This window comes from Coptis chinensis, chromosome 2 (genome assembly GCF_015680905.1).
Source record: "Coptis chinensis isolate HL-2020 chromosome 2, ASM1568090v1, whole genome shotgun sequence".
In the NCBI taxonomy this organism is placed as follows: domain Eukaryota; kingdom Viridiplantae; phylum Streptophyta; class Magnoliopsida; order Ranunculales; family Ranunculaceae; genus Coptis; species Coptis chinensis.
This window is the reverse complement of record NC_141457.1, coordinates 49348290-49367442: the sequence shown is the minus strand read 5'-3', so window position 1 is coordinate 49367442 and position 19153 is coordinate 49348290. Positions and strand designations below refer to the sequence as shown.

Genomic DNA, 19153 nt, shown 5'->3' with positions numbered 1-19153 from the left:
ACATGAAGTTTTCCAATTTAGCCCACTTAGAAAATATTACGTAGCTAGAGATATTTCCTAAGTGGGCTAAATATGTCTACATAAAATCTTTTCTTGTAATATATTTCTCATTTTAAAGTACATCTCATGATAAGTTGTTTAAGCCAAAACTAGTGTAATCTAAGTTTAGTAACTTGCATATTAAGTCACCTAGGAAAGTGGGTTAAATAATATTTGTAAAATCTTACTCACATAATTCCCTTAACGAGAAATTTTCATTTGGTTGTTAACTAGAGTTATAGCCTTTTGGTTTGGAACGAAACCACTGCTCGAAATAAATTACAACGTGCATGTGAGCGAGGTGTTTGAACAAATATTCTTGAGTGTGTGTGAGAAAAAGTTTTTTACATATGCAAAAGGATATATATCACCTTACGTAGCTCTTACTTTATATAAATATTAATATTCCGAACCTCATATATTCCCCAAGGCATATCTAACACTAGCACTGGTAAAAATATTTCCAACAAGTTCAATCAACATTCATTATGAATTAATTGTCCTATTTCAATAAGAGAACTTATCTAGAGCTCTCCTCGAAACTCTAGGGTACCAGTCTCCACAACATCTAAGCATAAAATTCCTCAAGCAATTCAATAAAGCGATCAGAAATCAATATGTATAAATCTCATTATATATATATATATATATATATATATATATATATATATATATATGGGAGGGATACAGCCACCACGTATCAGAGTAGCCACATTCTCAAGGCACAATGAATCCCACCATTTATCCGGTGCAATCCAACGGATGTGACCAAAATTTGACCGAAGCAATCATGAAGTTCTAAATCAATTAAATATGGGAGGGTATTTTAGGAAACAAAATTTGACCGAAGCCAAAAATAGAATTTGCTCTCCAAATAGAATCGCGATTGCTCTCTCCTCTCTCTTTGTCTCTGCTGAGAAATCGAAAACCTCAAAACCTTTATTTGCCAATGGCGACTGAGCTAGAAGAACTCCTTCAATTCCTTTCTTTCCCTTCTCTACAAGTAACTTCCATATTACTCTCTTCTCTTGTCACTTTTCAACTAACCATGAAAAAGAACACATCTTTTATTCTCTTTCTTCTGTTACTTTACTTTGTTAATTGAATTTCATTTTTATGTTTTTCCAGGTAAAGAAGGGAGCTGTTGATATAGTGAGAGATTTGACAGGTTCTGAAGATGGATTGCAAGCTCTTACATACTATTCTCAGATTGTGTTTCCTTCACTGTCTTGTCTCTTGGCTGAAAATAAGGTGCCCATTTCATTCTGTAATTTCAGAATAATATATGTATGGGCTACTCAAATTTTTTCCTATGTTTCAGGAGATTTCAGAACCTGCAGCTCAAGCTCTTGTCAATCTATCTGAAAATTCGGAACTATCAATAAAGATGATTGAATATGAGTATTGTATGGCTCTTCATAAGAGTATTGTCTAGCAAGCCATGAGCTCTGCTTATATGTTTAATTATTACCAGCAATGTATGGCTCCATTTGATAAGGACTTGTTTTTTATTCTTGTTAATCCTGAATTTGAAGCCCCAACGAAGAAAATGAGGGCGGTATTACCGACTGAAATCAGTATGAAGGAACATATTTGGAACAGTAGTCAAGCAGGAGCGTTGGTTGCATCAGTGCTTCAAGGAGATTTGAGAGTATTGGGTAAGGCAATGTCATTGGACAAGATTGTTGAACCCAAAAGAAAAAGGCTTGCAACGCGTTGTTGTTAAAGGCAAGTGTCAATAACTTTGTCCCCTGTTGTTACTCTGCTTTGCATTTGAACAGAGTTCTTAACTTCTTTTCAATAATCTAGAACCTTATAGACTGCTCAGATTGGTATGCTTTACTTTGACATATTTTTCTGTTGTCTCTCATTCAAAATTGAAATGGCACTATGTTTCCTATTAGATAGTCATCTGCGTAGAAATCACATTGTCTAAGATGTAGAACTTTCATTGTTCATTAACTAAATGTTACCATTTTTTGGAAGTTAGGGTCATCAGTTTGATGGTTTAGTGGTAGTTCTTGGCTTCACTGTTGTTGTAGGTGGCAAAATAGGTTAAGTTGTTCAGGTTGACGATAACCTTGTTCATCGTTCATTAACCGAATGTTACCAGTTTTTGGAAGTTAGGGTCATCAATTTGGTGTACTTCTTTGCTTCAATCGCCGCTGTAGGTGGCAAAATAGGTTAAGCTGTTAGGGTTGATGATAACCTTGTCAATGAATTGTAAGGATGACCGGAGTATTTGCAACATGTAAAATCGGACTTTATAATCGCGTGTGACGGATTTGTTTAGTTAGTAGACTAATGCCTCTCGAATGAGTGCTCGCTTAATTTGTGAATGTGGCTTAATTAATTGCGGCATGAATTGTGGTGTAGGACACGCTTATAATTTATGAGCAGGTATTTTCTTCATAAATAATAGGAACTGCCTATTCTCATGTTTTTAATGTCAAAAAATAATAAGTCGATTAGAAGAATACACAGTTATGTTGTGATAATTAAATTATTTGAAAGTTTTGTCGGACAAAAGTTAGTTGAATAGAAAGACCATAATAGCATCTCTTGGTGGACAAAACTACAAAGTGAATGGTACAACTAAATTTGGGTATCTCGCTACACGTTTCACAATCTTTTTCTCGCAAAGAGATATTTGGAAGGTGGAGCTTTATTTATTTATTTATTTATTTTATTTGGTTAAGTTGGGTTTTCGGACAAACATTCTCCATCAGTTCAAGTGCTAATAGACAAAATTTGAAACAGTAAAGTGATTGGAAAGACAGAGACCATTAACACCATTAAGCATAGTTTCATAACTATATTCTCAAGGATCTGTTTCATTCTATGAATTAAGTTGCTCGTGTGTTTTTTGCTTCCCTATGTGACGAGTACCTATTTTGAGTTTATTCCAATTCAAAGGTATCTTCTCCCCGGGTTAATCAGATTGGCACGGTTATAGAATCCATTCAAGCAAAGACTAGACTCAAAAGTCAGCGGGATGGGGTGTGATGGTTAGCCATCGAAGTGGTGAGACAGAGGATAATTTTATTGCAGATCTCTCTGTTGGCTTGGCAAGCGGACAGTTTGAATATGGTTCTCCTTAGCCCGGTAGAAATGTTTTGTAATTTTCTTCGAATGTTGAGTTGATTTTTTTTTATTTTTTTCTTACAGATTAAAACAGTGCTCCCTGCCGAATGAGCGGCCGGCTAAGTATAATCAAGTATTTCTCTCTTTCCTTTTCGTAGTTGGTCGGCTTATCTATGTAAAATATGAAAGTGGCATAGCTTTCCGGTTCTACATAATGCAGCTTATATCTTTTACAGTACTACCAAAGCAAAATAAATCGTTCGAAATGCAACAAGACATTTGGTCATGTATACTCTACTTGTAATCTTATTTAATGATCTCAACTTTGATGCAGCTTTTTAGGCATTGAAGAGGAGCTTGGGAACGTCGTTATATTTGGGTGAAGCTTCGGATCTCCTTAGAAAATACCGGATCACACCTAAAATTTTTATCTTAAAAATAATGCATTGAAGCAAATTCACCACAAGGTTGAGAATGGAAACCAATGATTACCTTCGATCTAAAAAGCAAGTTTTTCGGACATTAGAAGTTTTTGGGTGCAGCCAACCAGCTTATATAGGATTTTGATGAGGGACCTCTAGGGGTGAGAAATCATGTTCTTCGTGTGTTTGAATAATCTTTTCGTGAGGGATCTGAGAGATATTTTACTTGACCGTAAGAATCTTGTTTCCATTTGTATTTGTTTTGGTTAAAATGTAATGGTATAATGTTGAATGTGATATGTGTAACCCAGATCCGGACCTCAATTCCCTTGTTTTAAACAAAGTTGTTTGTAGTTTCTTGTTTGTGAATTTCTATTGCTGGGTCAAGAACAAAATTTAAAAAGTAGTTCTCAGAAACATCGTAAATGTTTCTTGTTTGATTTGATCTCAGACCTCGCTTGCCAAATTTTGATTTTATCTATCCCGAACTGCTTATAGACATCCTCTAAATTCTTCCCCTTTCAACTTGGACAAGAACGCGGACCGTTTTTTCGGTAAAGACAGGAACGTTACTTGTAAGAAATGAATACGTACTGGCATGATCACTCAATCTATGTCACTGTGACCTTAAAAACGTACTCACCTTTGGGTAATTGGATACAAGTCAAGTTTGTCAAAATCCTCAATAGCTATTATGATGGGGAGACACGCTGACAATTTTAGGCTGGTCAAGTGAACGACGTTTGTAGACATCACGACCCTATCATGTTAGAATGGTCGAAATCGTGAATATTTTTGAGCCATGTATATATAATTCAATATACTAATTTTATACCTCATGGTGATTTATAGTTTGTGTTTTTGGTATTCACTGCCCATTTTATTATACTAGCCAAGACGCAAAAAAATATTACGTGAGGAGAACTTAAAAGTTTTAGAGTTGGCTTGCTTTTCGGATGCTTTCAGAACTTCAATTCATTAGGTAATTAGCTCCAAGCATGTCTGTGTCAATGTGCGTGTGTAATCTACTAAGTTCATATTCTTTTGAAATCCCTTTTAAGTGAACTATACCAACATAGCGACTGCCAATATCACCATGAAACGAATGCACTTACTTATCCATCACATGCAATCAATAATGATAATTCTAACAGACCAAAAAACAAAACATGAAGAACGGACAAACTGACTTAGAATTAATCTCTAAATAATTGTACCAAACCAAACACGCACAGGACATATTATGTGATATGATGTTCCCTAGAGAAGGACCTATAAAACATCTACTGTCACTGTCACTCTAACCTGTAGGAATACTAACAAGTGAAAAAGCACAAGTTAACATAACAAAACACAAGTCTCTATTGCATGCAAGTTCACAAAAAACGCAACGAATGGAGTTTTCGACTGCTTCTAAGAAAACATCATCAGCTTCGATTGTTTGCAGGAAATCAGCATCTTTAAAGAAGATTTTAATAGCATTCTCCTTCATATATGCTGCCGCATCAGGGCCACGATGACCATCAAACACCCCAAAGAAAGCACTTGGAGTTGGGCAGCTACAGATTGACCCCAAGTACGAGGATAAGTCATCAATCTGAATGTGTTCATCTTCCATATATCTCCGCAGACCAATATAAGCATAGCTACCAGAACGGATGGTACAAATTGTAGATCAGAACATTCAATGGTGCCATCAGGGATGGAGTCAGTAGGCTTCGATTCCTGAACAATAAACAACTAAGATCAGTCATCTTTTCCTAGATACCTAAACAAAGATCAATTAACAACTCGCCATAAAGCATCCTATCCACTTCATCAATCTATAAGCATAAACAAGGAAAACACTAGTGTCCAACACAGTTCCACGAGAGTTTCACTTTGCTTAGGTAAATTATAGTTTTTCAGGGCATCATGTTTACATTCATTATTCAGCCTTAACAAACAGTTCTTGACAAATTGTATCTTCATAATGATGCACAACATCACCCTGTCCTAAAAAATCATGTTTGTCATGTCTCATACAGTGCCTTTTCACTCTTAAGTATAAGTTGATCATTCTCCCCTAGTTGTGGATTTCACTTCTTGTTGGAAACTAGAAGTACACTACTACTCTTAATTTGCTCGTGGAATCTTGCAACTCAGACAATTCTTATTTTTCCTATGGCATGCCTTATCCAACTACTTTTAGACTGTCTTTGTCCGCACTTCAATCTCTTGTACAAGGTGATATCCAAAGAAACAGGTCTCTATCCTTTCATTTTCCAGAATTCAATCTCCTACTTGTCAAGTGTGTGTGGTGGAGAGTGGGTTTTATCTTTAGGCTCGCGAATTTCTGTGTCACTGTGAAAACAAAAGATAACATGGGTCGCAAACCAAAGTTTCACACACTCTACACTAATGTCACGTCTCCTAAGAAAGAAGCTACATAGTTAAACATGCAGTTAGACAGATTCTTATTGAAAAATAGTTTATCAATCAATTATGATTATTCATGAACCTACTCTCCTCTCTTTCTCACGATGTCTCTCTCCTCACATAAAATCTCACGGACAGTTCAAAACACCTAGTTGTAAAAACAAGTCTTAACTCACAAACTCGTTCTTTCATCAATAACGCCCACAAACAAAAACTCTCCTTAAAAAATTCAAAATTTCCAACAATTCTCACACACACATACATAAAATCAAAAGCCCAGACCCAAATTCACAATTAAAAAAATATATATCATACCTTTTGGTTGATATAATCAACATTAAGAGCTAGGTCGGTAAGTTGAAGAGTACCATAACCAAGTTGAACATCAAGTTGTTCTAAATCAAGATCACCAAGTATATACTGCCCTAATTTCTTCTTCAAATGAATCTCCTTTATGGATTGCACACAAAAATTTTTGTTTTTGCTTTCTCCTTTATAGATTTTGGAGAGAGATCGGTGAAATTGGAGGAGAGAGAGATCGGTGAAATTGGAGAGCAAATTCTATTTTTTGCTTTGGTCAAATTTTGTTTCCGAAAATACCCTCTCATATTTCCTCATTTAGAACTCGCGATTGCTTCGGTCAAGTTTTTGTGACATCCGTTGGATTGCACCAGATGAATGGCTGGGATTCACTGTGCCCAGAATGTGGCTACAGTGCCTGTGGCTATATCCCTCCCTATATATATATATATATATATATATATATATATATATATATATATATATATACAAATAAGGAAACCATCGGCTTAGATCATCTAAAAATAGTTACAACAAGTTCCAAATACTCCCACAATAATATATATATAAAGTTTTAGCTCTAATGATGCACGATGAACCTATAAGTCAAACTTGCTCAAAAACGAATTTTACATTTTCAGGTCACCAAAAACTATCTTAAAAACCATGTCGTTCAAAATAAAAACCATTATCTAAAAGTAGGCTACAAATAGTGTACAAAACACCCAGGAATGATATAAGAAGCTCTTAGTTTATTTCTAGAAATATTTCTGAAAATAGGTTCGTGCACCAAGAAAAATGACATGGTATGTTTTCTAGCCAACTTGTCAAAGCAAAATCTTTCCCTACATTCATCCAAATGATACACCACTTGATTATTTATAAACCAGGATATGTAAACTTACTTTTTCGTGTAGAACTCGAAGTCCCAATCTCAATCCTATCTTGGAGTAACTATAGCTCGTCCACTAGGGAATTCCTATTGGTTCAAGGCCTTGTTGCATATGGTCAATGCAATCACATTCTGTGAAACGAGATTAGTATAATAAATAATAAATCATTCATTTATGGTTTTAGTTTTTTTTTCTCATCCTTGCTTAAGGACAAACAAAATGCTATTTGGGGGTGGTGATCAGCTCCCAAATGTGCATTTTATTATCCTTACATTACTGCATTACAACCCTTTTTACGCATAATGAAAAGACAAATCATAGCTTTTATTGCATTTTTCAGGTTACAGAGCATTTCAGACCGCTTATCATAAAAGTTACATCTTAGCGCCAAAATGAGCCTTATTAATGCTTATTATGAAGACTAAAAGCTGCTATGAAAAAGTGCTGAAAAAGTCAAATTCAAAGGTCAAAGTCAAAAGTCAATGACTCAAAACCAAAGGACAAAAAGTCACATCCTTGACTCAAAACAAAATAAGACTTGCTCTAAACCTAGCTTGATCAAGAAGATATGAGAAAAAACATAAAGGAAAAGCATAAAGTAAGGGTATAAGAACCTAAAAGTAAGAGGAGATAATGCACCTAGACTTATTCTAGTGTCATGTAGGAGTAGTGTAATCTTTATTTTCAAGTCATTTACGTTCAAGTTTTGTTTTTACTTTTTGTTCTTCAATTCAATCTTTTTCTTTTCAAGTTTATGTTTCAATCTTCAATCAAAGTTGTTTCTTTCCAAGTTTATGTTTCTATCTTCAATTAAAGTTTTCTATTCAATCAATCAAGTTGTTTCATTCAAGTTATTGTCGTTTAATACAAAGTTTGAGTCATAAAACAAGCCATGAGTTTAAGTTTGCTACATTTTCTCCTTCACAACTCCCATTCAATCCATATTCCAAACAATCTATGGTGAACCTCACTTCAATACTCTTTTGAAAATCTTACTCTCCACTATCACAACTTTAAGTTCCAAACGTTCCGCTCTCTCTCATTTGGCGAATTATCTCCATTTTCATCATCTTGAAGTATCTTATGCTAATATTTTGTTGTCTTCTTTCCACTTCTTAAGCTCTATCAACTTTACCCTATTGGTGGCAACATTTGTCATTTGTGCTAAATACTTTTTCATCATCTTGTAATTCTCTCATCCTTTCTTAAACCTTTCTTTCTCATCTCTTGTTCCCGGTGGTTGTTTTTTCTTAATTGGTTCTACTTCCACCTCCACCACCATTTCCATCCCCAACTTGTGTAGGAAATAGATCAATTGAAACGCCACCAAGAGTTGTCGACAGCGTTGTGGGTATATAGAAGGCACGACTTCGTCATTTACATATATTGAGAATGATGTTGGTTCGTCTCCTCGTTATAATGGTGGACCGACTCTCCAATTCTTCATTCTATTTTGAACTATCCTTGAGGAGAACCCAACAATGCTCAAATTGAAAGTATGAGTTATGAGCCAACAAATATGTTGATTTTGCATCGCCCAACCGATCTTGGATCATTGTGCCACTTCTAGCGGTCCTCTCTGAAGTGGAGATAATTCCCACCCACTAGTTGCAAGCTCGTTGGATGTGTCCAAATCGAGTGGACACCGAATTCTTGGTTCTCTTGTTATTTCCGCCAACTCACTACAAGAAACAGGGTCTTTAGCGACAAAAATAAACGTCGCTGAATATTGATAAAACGTCGCCCATGATATTTAGCGACGATTTTTGGAGTGTTTCCACATCGTATCCAATGATATAGTCGGCAATTATATAGAGCTGCGCTTTTTTCACGTCGCTAAATGTGGCACCTTCAGCGACGATGGTAACTGTCGCCATTGTCCGAATTTCATCGGTAATTTATTTTCGTGTTCTCAATACAATAACATCGCAAAAGGTGAATGTTTTGCGACATTTTCCAAATCGTCGATAATGAGGCCTTACTTAGCAACGTTTCTATCGTCAATAAATGCCCAAAATTTTTGAAAAATTTAGTATTATTGGCGACATTTTGATTATCGCTGCAAGTCTAAAAAATTTGAAAATTTGGTGTTATTAGCAACGTTTTTATCGTCATCAAAGGTCTAAAATATTTGAATTTTTAGTGTTTTTAGCAACATTGTTATCGTCGTCCAAGGTCTAAAATATTTGAATTTTTAGTGTTTGAGCGACATTTTTATCGTCGTCAAAGCTCTAAAATATTTGAATTTTAAGTGTTTTAAACAACGTTCTAATCATCGCTAGAGGAAATAGATATGAGACTATTTTCATTACTAATATTGTCGTTAATTTTGCACAATTTTCATCTGTCCCCCCTCCCATCTAATTATCATTCAACAAATAAACCTAAAATAAAACAACTAGAACATCAATTATTTAATAATATATAATACACAACAAAATTTCAATAAATAAAAATGAGTCAATTCACTCAATTAGAAACAAAAGAGAGTTGCATCATCTCCTTTCATAATTTTTTTTTTTCTAAAGTCATCTTAATAAAAGTATTAACTTAAACGAACACAATTCTAAACATCCCTAAAATAAGTTGTGAATGAAATCGTCTTCACAAAAAAATAAAAAATTTACTAATAACATTTAGATTCATCGGAAGTCTCTTGCAATTCCTTATCACCATTTCTCCACAAAAAATAATACCACTTCTCTTTGGACGTAAAATTATCTGCACATTAAGATGTTATCCATTAGATCACCCAAAAAAAATGTGAAACAAAAAATATAATAGTTTCGTCACGTCAAAATTAAAATCCAGTAAACACAACTAAGAAAGCAAGAATTCAACTAAGATGGGCCACCATACATGATGTAGCACCACTACCAAGAGACATAAATACACTTACACCCATTGCAATCATCCCAGCCTCTTGTTGAGTCTCAAGATCAACCGACTGTTTCATTTCAAAAGACAAACAAACTCCCAAAGTTAGTACTAGAAGAAGACAAAAAAACTATTTCTAATATCTAAAATGAATAATTTAATTAACTATACCATGTCAGCCCGGATACGCAGAAAAGATTTTGAACCAGCACAATGGTTAACGACGAGGTATGAACGGCTGTACTGGTTATGCATACTAACATCCTAGATTAAAACAAATAACCTATTTATCATAAAAAAAGAACTATTATAATGTGTATAATTACAACAACCAACCCTTTAGCACTGCCACTTCCCACATTGCCATAACCTCTTCTTTATATAATGGTATGTAAACTCACCTTGAACTTGAAAAGCCAAACTCGTTTCCCAAATATATATTGTAACTCTATAACATCTGTTAGGACACCATAAAAGTCGAGATCATTTGATTGGTCATCCCCTTCAGTACTATTATAACAAGAATGTGTCTACACCTAACACCAAGACTGGCTATGTCATGCTATGTATAGACTAGTTGTGTTTCTCTCAAATTTCAAGTATAAACACTTCACTAGCTATGTCATGTTGTTAGATAATAATTGACTCACCAAATTATAATCTTAAAGATCTTGAACTTGTGTCTACAACCTAATTAAATAACCTTAAGTCTAACCATACAGAAAAGAAAGATATAGTACCTTCGGTACGTAGTCCATTTTCCACCAGCGATTGTTATCAATCCAGAGGATTTGACATTTACAATATGATCCCTGGAGATGTTGGAAGTGTCTTTCGATGAAGGATCAGTGGCCAAAGAACGTATTCCACTCCACGTGGAGAGAATATCAGATCTCTGAACCTGAAATCCAATTAACTTAAGTACCACAAACCTTATCACATATTACTAGTCTTCTGAAACGAGGTAGCTATAATCTAATTAAATTTTTAAACAATAATATCAAAGTAAACACATAGCAGGTGCAGTTGGTATGTACCCCATATAATCTAATTAATTTTTTAACTACTAGTGCCACCTGCCATGTGGTGTCATGTCACATGTCAAGTACCCATATAATTTAAATATCCTGGTGTTAGGAGCCATAAATCATATCCTTTCCATCACAAACACACAAAATAGAAGAGAATGGCGTCAAGTAAGCTAATGCATTTATATTAACTAAAATGCACTATCCAGACTAATAGCAGATGCATCTGATTACAAGAAGCTTACTAGAGAAGGAAATGGGTGATCACCTGATCGAGGTAATTTAAAAAAAGTTCAAAGCATCTATGTCATGGTGAGATACTCAAAGTGAGGTGAGTTTGACCATAGTGTATACCTTAATATTTAAGTAGTCACCAATGGCACTCAAGATGAATTCTATCTCCTTTTCATGTGGTTTTGGTAGATCAATTATGATAGAGCTAGTATCTGTTGTTCCAACCAATGTTTTCCCACCCCTAGGTAGCATAAACACCACACGAGCATCTTTGGTTTTTGGAATAATTAAACCCATATCCTTTGGAGTAAAGTAATTTGGAAGGACCACATAAGCGCCACTGCTGGGACTAATGATGTTTGTAGCACCATTATTTGCCATCTTTCTTAAACTGTCAGAAAAAGGGCCAACAGCATTTACGACAACCTTTGCATATACATCGAACTCTTCATCTGCAACATATTTTTGAGTCAGATATATCGGAGTATATGTACATACAGAACAATCAATGAAACATCTACATATACAACATAAAGACTAGAAGTTTGATGATAACCGACATTTGCTCAAAGTGTCCAAGCAATAACCGCATTTTGGAACCCCTGGTAAAGATGAATACTTGGCAATAACAGTTTTTAAGTAAAAACATATTTCAATATAATTACCATATGCACTTACTAATCTACAAAAACCATGCAGCCGGAAATAACACTGACCTCAGAAATGACACAATTGACCAACTCGTTTGTAAGATGATGTGGACGGCATAGTAAAATATTCTGGAGAAAGTAGAAAATTTAATGTGTTTCTTTTATTTAGTAAAACAACTCTTTATTACCTTATTGATCATCTATGCATAATATTAGTCTCACAGTTACGAAATTTTAGTATAAAACACTTCCGCTTGGTTGTTTAACTACATTAAAAATATTAAAACCATCACACTGACTCAACTTTACTCAAGGATACAATCATTTATATGAATGAGACTTTTTCGGAGATGAACCAAGTAGCACGTACAATCTACTACACAAGAAAATTTGTCTTACATTTGATGAATGCTCAAAATGAGTACTACTGATGTGTCCAAAAACTAAGTTAAGTTTCATCTAAGGTGACAAAAGGTTTTACTACATACCTATTAAATGGTCTCGTATATGAGCTCCGATTACATGTCCGGAGATCTTATCTTTATTAAGAGAAACCACTTCAGCATGGTTAAGCATTGAAGCACCAGCTAAAGCCGCAGTGCAAGCTATTGCAACGTTGAGACGTGAATCATCCATCTGTCCATCAAAATAAACAATAAACAACTGCACCTCTCAACTTTAGCACCTAATTAGCTGAAAGAATAAAAAAGGTAAATAAACTACTAGAATTCTTGAATTGGGCAAATAAACCCAAATTCAAAGATAAAGGTAGAGTATATCAAACATAAACTTAACTGCCATTAGTATTTGGATCACATAGTAAAAAGATGATGAAGAGAACTGAAACCAGTGGCAGCAACGACATTTTAAAAACCCTAGCTTTCAAAATTCATAGAGAAATCTCAGCATTGGAGCGAAATCTCAACAAACAATCCAAACCGAATTCAATTAAATATAACCCTAACCAATTAATCAAAAACAAAACTATTAATTAAAACCAAAACTATTAGAAATTCTAAATCTAAAATATTCTAAATTTAAGGGTGGGGAACTCCATTTCAATTCCAACATTGAAACAAAAATAGCGAGTCAGAGAGATGTCCACGATGATCTCTTATGTTTAGTTTGGTTTCTAAAATACGTAATGCTTATTAGAGCTCTATAGTCTAAGAAAACTAAGCAGAAGGTTAAAAGAGTAAATATCCCGAATAAAAATAATTCAATAGACGAATTTTACCTCAAATTGCATGATTTCACAAACAAGGCTGATTTCTGCAATAGATGGTCAAAAGCCACCCAGTAAGAAATTCCCCTCCCTTTTGAGCCAAATGGATTCAAGTTTTAACAGGGATAAGGTAAAGAGCTTTTCAGCTGCAGCAGCTTCTATTGGATTTTGAGGGAGACCAAGAACAGGTGCTAGCACAATATGGAGTACGTAAGTAGCTGTTGAGAAATAGACAACATTAAATATTCATGAGACGGGAAGAGAAAATTATTACTAAGTGCTCTTAATAATAAATAGATAAAACCTTCACTGTTAGTGACTACTGCTGATAAAAGTAAAATGAATAATTTTACCTACGCATAAACGATGAAACTTAAACGCAAGTAAAAAACTAAAACTAGACTTTACGTGATGTTTATCAAAGATTTCTACTCTCGAATATATCGAAATAGAGTAGAGTAAAATATTCGTTCCACTCCTAGTTTTTAGCATTCAATATTTTCTATAACTATCGGTCTATCCAAAGTTAATGAGAATAATGGTGGGAATTTAATACTACGATGCAAATTTAACTAACAAGATATGAATAACTCAACTACGAAATGCTAAGGTTTAAATCTAGATAAAAAATTAGAGGAATTTGATTCCACCTTGAATCCAACTTAATAAACTAGTATATATTGTTGTAATCCAATTCTTACGTTCTTACGATAAGAATTGGTCGTTCTAATCCCTAATCAATCATGACAATCTTTACCAAATAATGACTAGCATGTTAGGAAGTTCAACTCATTCTCATGGCGAATCAACTACCTTCTAGAGTGGAATAGACTCTTACAACTAGTTCTACACTACACAATCAAGTTTTCATCAAAGCTTCATCAAACCCCTCTAATGGAGGTTTAGCCTTGATTCATCAAACTATCATTTCTCATGACATTTCAAACACGACATCATATAAAAATTCTAACTTTACTAAATTGAACTAATCAATAATTCAAATCTAAATTAACAACTAAGAAATGATTAACAACTAAGAAATGATTAACAACTAAATATGAATTTGACAATTCTAAAACTAATAAGAATTTAGTTCATAAACTAAATTGAGATGAAAATGAATATTTTATTATGAACTAATATTTGATTCTAAATAATAATCTACTTGTTCTAGCACTAATTAATTGAAAGGTAAAACTAGATCTAAAACAATAATTGAAAACTAACTAATAGAATAAAAACTCAAAACTAGATCTAGATCTAAAAAAACTATTCTCTAATGGCTACTTGCTACCTAACCTCCTTGATTCTTAAGAGTTAATTCTTCTCTATACAAATGGAGGAGACAAGATCCACATGTTCGTGCATGGGCTGAGGAGCCATGTTTTGGGCCGGAAAATCGAGCCTAAAGCTCAATTTCTTCAGTCCACAGACCCTTTTCCAGTTGGATTTGACTTTAGCAGACTTTTCGTCCACTTTTGCTCCTCTGATTGGGTCAAGGCTTAGACCATTGGAAAGCTTTTTTCGAGTCGGTCGTTTTGACATAAGGTAGGCCCAATTCCGAGGTGTGAGCCCAAAGATGCGGTATTCGGAAATTCTACTGACTTTTGTGTGTTGTTTCTGCCCGTGTTGACTTTGACTTTTCAGCTTTGACCGGGCTTTTTAAAGGCTTTTTCTCCTTAAATCTTAACAACCAACCCTTGCTCTTTTATCTCGCCAAAGTGACACATTTCTACACATAATTGACTCCAAAGCCTGAAATACATAAAAATACGGAATCAACATTAACTCTTATTTATTACTTGCATAATTGGTCTAAAAGTATTATTGTTAAGGGGTTAAAACTACAGTTTTGGAAACAACATTTTGCTTGTCCTCAAGCAAATATGAGAAATTAGTATAAGTGACCAAAAATAGAGTTCTAACTAATCTCGTTTCGCCGAGTGCAATTGCATTGACCATATGCAACAAGACCTTAAACCACTAGGAATTCCCTAGTAGACGAGTTATAGCCTCGTGAGAGTTTTCCAGTGAAGGTACTCACAAACTTCATCTATACTACAACGACTAAGAAATAAAACTATTGTTTCCTTATTTATGCTTCAAATTATCTATATATCTCACTAGCAATGAATAAAGAATAATCAAGTCGAAACCTAAGCTAATATATGCATAATAATCAATCATCTACGAATAAACATGTATACAATGCGGAATACTAGGAAATGTACTAGCAGGTCTGTTTCTGAAAACTCAGAATAGCGTCCTTAAGTAGGTCCTCACATAAATGTCAAGACAAAAACCACTCTGATTTTTCCGCTCAAGTTTCACTACTCCAAATCATGCAAAGTACACTTTTACCTTTACAATCTTAATGACATACAAGGAACGAAGCCGAAGTGGATCAAACACATCTGTCACTTACTATCACACTAACCTATTTCTAATTGAGCTAGATGTATTTATTAGGTGTTGCGGGGATTAGGAGATGGTTTAAGAAGGAAGGAAATGGATATTCAAAAAGGACAAGTCTAAGATAATAGAGTCTTTATATTATGTAACTAGAGAAAACCTTATTCTTTACTTTTGCTTCTACACTTTGTTTCCATCCTTAGCCATATTTTTCTTTTTCTTTGGCTTTTGACTCATTTGATTCTATTTTTGGAGTTCTAACTCTTTATTTTATTTTATTTATTTATTTTTATTTGGGTGGAAACTTTTTTTTTTCTTATTTGAAACGACTAACAAATTCTTGATTTCAAAGGTCTTTCTCTTTTCTATTCTTCATCTCTATTCTCAGACTCATTCTACAATGGGTAGGTTGATTTTCTTTTTATTTTGTTTTGTTTTGTTTTTATCAACTGCCTACTAGGGCTTCCATGGTTACATTTACAAAGAATGTTTGGAGCACATTTGTCAAACAAAATCTTCAAAATTATAAAGATTCGGCTTTTGGACCACCAATACTTGCACGAGTATGAACACTTTACAAGTGCATATAAATGTTATAAATAATTGGTGACCTCACTTTTTGAGTAGGCACAAATACCAAACTTACTGCATGCCAAAGCTGATTTGCATGACAACCAAAAATCATGCCAAGAGACACATTGTTAAGGACAACATGATGCTTGTCAGACTCTATAAAAGAGCACAGGAGAGTGTGCCATTCAAGACTTCAAGAGGTTATAAGCAAAAGTCGATTCATCACAATGGTATGTTTATATAACGTACACTAGTAAAAACTGAAATATAGATACAAAAGTTGGAATTTACACCACCTGCACCACGACGTAGATTGGAATGATGCCAATCCAAGACTGAGTTAATTTTGGCTCTTTTGCAAAGATCAGCAGGATACCTTACAAAAGAATACAAAAAAGGACTTTCATAAAGACGGGATAGCAGATAGCATGTGATAAGAGCAAAGAGATAAAGTTACATGAATAGATAAGTAATAACATAGACCAAGTATGCATGAAGAGAGAGATATTAATTGCAGTATCGACCTATCGACTATTGTCTATGTGACAAGAACATTATCAAATAGATAGATAGGTTGCTATATTTTACTAAAAAGAGGAGAAACAAGATACAATATTTAATTTCTTTATTAAATTTATTATCAATCCTGAAAATTAGTAAGATACACCAATGGAGATACTTTATGGATGAGTTCCGGGACTACGTGGAGGACCTGGGGATTGGGAAATTATTCTCTATTTCATCTGCCTGAAAACGTTTTTGGGGTCATTAAACAATCGACCCTCTATGTTCATTTTGATGGCTGAGCTCGTACAGAGATGATCTCACGATCGAGTTAATTATAGAGGATCCATTGAAGGTTTCAGACTTGAGAGAGATGACGTTCTTGTATATCATCTTCAAATCACACATGATAATGTAGTATTTGTATGAAATTGTGAGGAGCAGGTTAGACTGCTTAAAGAGCATTTTGGGTTGCTTTATTCGATTGTTAATCACCTAAATCAAATTCCACCACTAAAATACAAAAATTAAACCTAATCCACTCACGATGCTAGTGAGATTTATACCAGATCACAAACACACCCTAAACCACTCAAAGCTAATTCTAACATAAAAAACAAAAATTGCATTGCAATGTTTTGATTTAAACCAAGTTAACTTTAGCTAATGAGAAAGATCTCATCAAAAAGCAATTAAACTTACCAATCGTCGGCGACACCTGGGAACGCACACACAAGGTAGCTTAGAATTACATGACTATAAAATAGCCACAATCGATATTGTCAACACAGAATGGACATAACAAGTAGCAAAAACAAATGCGACAACAGCTAGCAACAAGCATAGTTTAATAGTACTAACAACAAGCATAGTTTAATAGTACTAAAGGGTGAGTGAGACTAGCTAGAAGGAGAGAATAATGAGGTGAGAGAGGAGAGAAAGAGACGTGATTTCCAATTGCTTTGAGAGATTTCATTGGAGTGACGGTGTTATTTCCTTTCTTGGAGAGACGACGGTGAGAGAGGAGAGACGGTGGTGGTTTGTTTCCTTAGCTTTTAGCTTTTAGGTCTTTTTCTTTATTTTATTTTTCCTATTTTTATGCGGCCAAGTATACTATTTTTCCATTTTCTTTTTTGATTCAAATTATTTCGTTATACTGCCAAAACAGAAGGAGGGAGCGAGATACAAAAACCCAAGCGGCAAGATCTAATTTTTTTTTTTGCAATGGGGTGTGAAAGTTTTAAGGACGGAATTTTGGTCCCAAAAGCCATAAGATTCGTGATGTTGTGTAAAAACCACACCAATGACAACGTTTTTAAATGTCACCTTATGTCGAAAGATTTTTCCAACGCTCATTGCGTCGCCGAAAACTAACTCTCAATTTTATTATTTTATAGAATTTGGATTATGACTTTTGGCGATATTAAAAATGTTGCTAAATATTGGTTTTAAACACCGTGACAAAAATTTATTTGTAACGCTTGTAAACGTCGCCAAAGGGAATCATTACTTATATTTTTTCAGCGTCGCTAAAATTTTTGTCGCTAAAGAACCAGTTTGTTGTAGTGACTCTCTCTCGAAATTTCTCATATATTCTTTCCCAATAGTGTGTAACTCGTTGCCCCGCACCAACAATTGAATCTTCATTAACATATATTCGCGCCTTACAAAGAGCTTCGTCTTCTTGAATTGAGAAATTTGCGGACCTTAATGTAGTATATGTTTTTTCTTCCTTTTAATGTGGTTGTTTATTCATTTGGATCATTATTGTAGTTGGAGTAGATATAAATTTTATGAGAATTGTGAGCGAATTGTGAGCAAATTGTAAGAGCGTTGTGTGAAGTAGTGTATAAATATGCAATTTCATAAAAACGAGTAGTTTTCAACTATTGGAATGGTCTGGATTATACAGATGGTAGTCTATGTTGTATGTCTCTCGAACTTAACAACTGTTAAAAAACATGGTTGGAATGGTTTTTTTATTTTGGGTAGCCAAATTTGGCTTGGCAAGCTAAAAGGTTAGCCCAATTTAGCAGCTCCCAATTAGACAAAGTAGAATCCACATGTATGCCTATGGCTGTCAATAGATCGGTTTGGGTATGGTTCTTGAAAATCCAAACCCGAACCGATAAGAAAATTGGGAACCTGAAATCAAACCGAATCGATAATATTATATTTCATACGAAACCAAACCAAACTGATAAGATATATTGCAAATCGAAATCGAACCGACCCAAATCGAAAACTATAAAATCAATTAAATCCTAAATTAAATCAATTAATTTCAACCACACAATTAATAAACATATTCAAAATTAATCATAAATATTACTAAAATGGCATATATCGGTTTGGGTTCACATCGGTTCGGTGGAGGGCAAAGCCGAAGCCGAACCAATATCTTATTAGTTTGGTTTGGTTTGGTTTGGTAGAGGGCAAACCAAATTATCAAAATCCAAACCGTTTTTGATATCGGGTTATCGAAACCCTTGAC

The 19153-nt window shown here is 34.4% G+C and overlaps 2 long non-coding RNA genes and 1 pseudogene across 3 annotated transcripts; 1 reads left to right on the top strand and 2 right to left on the bottom strand.

The window, feature by feature from the left end:
• The first annotated feature begins 901 nt into the window (after window positions 1-901).
• LOC147516380 (uncharacterized) lies at window positions 902-1753 on the top strand. The gene is made up of 4 exons (XR_015213645.1): window positions 902-1042; window positions 1168-1290; window positions 1361-1445; window positions 1486-1753. It is a non-coding gene; the product is annotated as an uncharacterized LOC147516380 (long non-coding RNA).
• Window positions 1754-11382: 9629 nt separating this feature from the next.
• On the bottom strand, window positions 11383-12581 carry LOC147516379 (glycerol-3-phosphate dehydrogenase SDP6, mitochondrial pseudogene; annotated as a pseudogene).
• A 25-nt stretch (window positions 12582-12606) lies between these two features.
• On the bottom strand, window positions 12607-17495 carry LOC147516378 (uncharacterized). Of its 2 annotated transcripts, XR_015211022.1 has the most exons (4): window positions 17362-17495; window positions 16452-16531; window positions 13183-13388; window positions 12607-12905 (listed from the first exon to the last, which is right to left on the bottom strand). It is a non-coding gene; the product is annotated as an uncharacterized LOC147516378 (long non-coding RNA). The 2 variants fall into 2 exon arrangements; XR_015211021.1 differs by having other exon boundaries at window positions 12607-13388.
• Window positions 17496-19153: the final 1658 nt, after the last annotated feature.